Source organism: Pinus tabuliformis, chromosome 4_1 (assembly GCF_031772625.1).
Source record: "Pinus tabuliformis cultivar Carrire ecotype Pingquan chromosome 4_1, CPIR1, whole genome shotgun sequence".
Lineage (NCBI taxonomy): Eukaryota > Viridiplantae > Streptophyta > Pinopsida > Pinales > Pinaceae > Pinus > Pinus tabuliformis.
The window spans coordinates 825,991,773-825,995,781 of NC_142303.1; positions in this window are offsets into that span (position 1 = coordinate 825,991,773).

Genomic DNA, 4,009 nt, shown 5'->3' on the forward strand with positions numbered 1-4,009 from the left:
TGTACATCAATGTTAATAAAAAATGAAATTCACTATTTTGTCTTTCACATCCCGTCTTTGCCATGGTTGTGTTTAATATGGTCTCAGAGTAAGCATACTCCTACCCTGCTCAAATCTGAGCCACTGGTTTTGTGGCCATTCTCTATAGGCCATTGTGTCAATCATAATAACGTCTTACTCATATGCTTAGGGAACTATTTTTGGCTATCCTTTCATGTCGATGCTTTGTAGATTCTCCTGGCCTCTCTGCTAGTCAATTATGTCTTTCTGACCTGTCATTGAATGGCGCAGTGTAATGCCCCACTCTTATTCCATTTTTGCACACCCATTTCTAGTGCCCATTTCATTTGAGTGGTTGGGACAATTCTAACGCCTGATATAAATAGGTACATTTGCAGAGAGCAATGTGAACTCTAGAAAATCCATTGTACAAGCTCTAGACATCATATTTTATTCCCAGATTCTATTGGTGGTGATCGCCAACAATATTGCCTCAATTGACTCCTAATACCCGAATACGAAACAAATTCCCATGCCTCAGATTTCCAAAGGTGTTGCGTGAGCGGAGGGCCTCAAAATTCTGTTATCACCTTCGAAATTTCCTCCCGAGTCTCTGCCTTCTTCAACGCCCACGAAATACCCCATGAAATACCCACCAATTTCACTACCACACCCAACTTCGCACTTCCAAACTTCTTGTAATGTGCGTGAAACTATGAGGCCACTAAAGGCTTTCCAACCCTTCTTTGTCTCTAGGGTTGTCATTGCACTGTTGTCATTCTGACCTGAATATCCTTTGAGGATTCGTAAAAAACTGTAGAAGCAGGTTTCTTCGCAACCTTGGGCTTGTGAACAACAGTGGAACCATCCTTTTTCTCTTCCTCTGTTACTAATCCTACTTTGCGTTTTCTTATGTTTTTATTCCTTGTGGGCTTTTTTAAAAATATTGCATGTCTTTTGTTGGGAGGGTCTAGTTTCGTTCGTCTTAGTCAGCGCAAATAAAAGTTGGTTTTTCCAAGTCCAATTGGTTTTCTCTGATATTCAAGGGAAAGGAAATACAAACCATCTGCAAAATGTCGAATTTGTTAGAGATGAAATTCAATTTGTTTGTGTCTTGAAAACACAATTCCTTTTCAATGTCGTGATTGATATATAGGCATGGGTTTAGTACCCTCTATTGAGAAGGAAAGGCAATGGCGAATTTCGAACTAGGAGATGCCACGCATAGATGGAGATAGAAACCTTGAAAAAAATTGTATAATTGATAAAGAAAGCATGGAGCAATCGTATCCTTGAGTAACAAGGTTCTAATACTGGTCTAGGACGTCCCCATAGTTGCTTTTATCTTGTAACTTTTTTGTTAACTATCGGAGAGCGTTCTCGGAGTTCTCATCCGTTTGCATATTTTTCCTCGGATGATACTTGATCTGCATCGAGAAACAATCCATTTCTCATCATATTGATGAGCATTGCAAGCATTCCTAATGTTAAAAATGTTGCAACTATCTGCTTCAGATCGATCATTTTATTGATCCGATCAATTAATTCCCAAATTCTCTTGGGGACAGATCTGTGTGAATGCATGTTTGATGTGTAGTGCAAGACAACATTTGATCTTCCTCAACAATAGATTGGAGCCCATGTGTGTTTGACAGAGAAGGCTGGACTCTGATCATTCAATATCACATATTTAAAGGTGCGACTTGGTTGAGCAGATGGCTTCGTAATGCTAGTTTTGTGCCTTCTACACTGAAATTTGTGGCTTTTCTTAGACATTAACCATTTATAAATTGAAAAGGGAAGGCCTTTTGCATAAAATCCTCTTGTTTTCGGCTATAATTGCATGCATAGAATACTCTGCTTGAAGGTGATTAAAGTATTCCCCGGTGGTGAGAAAGCATATAGAAGCTTGGTGAATGCATGAGAATGCAACATTAAATATAGCGTTCAATAGTTTGAATGCACCTATTTGATGCTTAAATGTTGTATATGGACTTGTAAAAGGAAGCAACGAGTTCAAGTCACCTACTCCAGTTGTGAAGATTATTACAATGAAGAATTGAAGGTTGGTTTATATTTATGTTGTTCATTCACCATTGGACATTCATTGTTGTGTTGAATATGCGTTAAATTTGAGTTGTTGATAAAATGGCTGAAATTGACAATTTATTAGAGTTATTGAGAACTCTAATCGTGTCTACTGTTGAAAGCACACTTAAAATCAGAAATGACACTCTTTCTGATATTCAAACTTGTTTGAAAAATGCATAAGAGAAGATAGAGTTTTTACAACTTGAATCACAGTTACAGAGAGATGAGTTACAACAAAAAAGGCATCCTTTTGAACTTGTTTTTGTTCAAAACAATCCCCTACATGACATTGAATCGGTGTCCCATCAACAACCAGCAAGCCATCAAGTCAATAGAGTTATGGTTGATTTAGATCAAGTGATTATATCAAGAGAAAAGTTGCATGTAGATGCAGAAATTCGGTCTTCATTTCTCAAGTCCATCACTAGACCTTGGGAAGAGCTTGTCAGCAACAAGCACATAACAAGTCTTGGATATGACAAGGAGGTGTCCTTTCACATTTCAGACTATTCAAATCTCATTCAATTTCAAAGTGTTGGGTTTCTTCATGGCGGTTCACCTTCACATGTTCCAAATTCTGCTCCTCCACATTCACAGCGAAAAGTTGTTAAATGCCAACACTGTGACTGAGTTGGCCATATGAAAGATCATTGTTTTGATCTTCATCCGTGCAAGAATTGTGGTCAGCGTACTCATTCTTCACACAGATGCTTCAAAAACAAGCCTCCTGCAAGAACAAAGATTCATCTTGGATGGATCGCTTCTTGGCAATGGGCTTCAACAACCAAGAAGATATTTCGCTCATACAATAGGATTTGTTCTCAAATATTGAAAAGTATTGTAGTTGAGATCTCTTTAACTTCTCACCTTGTATTTGATAAGGGGGAAGTGATGGTCATCTACAAGCTTCAAAGCCACTTCAAGTAAAAAGCCTAGGCCACACCCTGCCATACTAGATTCAGAGTTGTAGCCAGAGACAAAGATGCCCCTGAGCATGTCTTTGGTTGTTGGTCAGCCTTAAACCATTTATGCAGGGTTGAGACCTCCCTTTTCAGGTTAAGCTTCTCCCACTTCAAAGAATTGGGGACACTTACTATCGCAGAAGACTTAAGCTTCTTTCCAGTTATGGAAGAGTTCGAGGAATTGCATTAAGCATTCTAGAGTTGGTGGTCATCCTTAAACCACCGCAAGTTGTAGACCTCCTTTTTCTAGGTTGAAGGTCTCTCTCTCCAAAGCATTAGAGACACTTCCTCTAGCATAATATTTTAGCTTCTTGCCAAACTTGGAAGAGTTTCAGGAATTGTACTAAGCATTCCAGTGTTGGTGGTTATCCTTAAACCACCCCCTTATACCAACATTTCAGAGAGCACATTCAACCTAGTGCTGCCATGCATTTTTGCACATTTTGTACTACAACTCTCTTCTTGGACTCATACATACCCCTTGGGATTAAGGAGGGGAATGTTGGACACCTAATCTGCCAAGGGTTAAGATGTGGGAGCTGAACGGTCAAAGGAGTCCAAGAGACATTGGAAGATGAATTCAACAGTCACAAGAATGTATTATAAATGCACATCAATGTTAATAGAAAATGAAATTCACTATTTTATCTTTCACATCCTTTCTTTGCCATGGTTGTGTTTAACAATTATGTTAAAATTTTTCACATATTTATCATAAGAGAAACACAAAATGACCATAACACACAATTGACATATTGAATCCTTAGGTTTGTTTTACTCAATTATTGACGGGATCCAAAACTCTTAAACCATCCATACTTATGAGTTCTTCTCCAAAACATAGGATACAAAAATTATGCTCAAATCTAGAAGTCTATTTTACTCACACTGTCTGCCATTATTGCAATCAATATGCTCCTATTTCAATATTCTCGATTTGTGTATTTATCAAACCA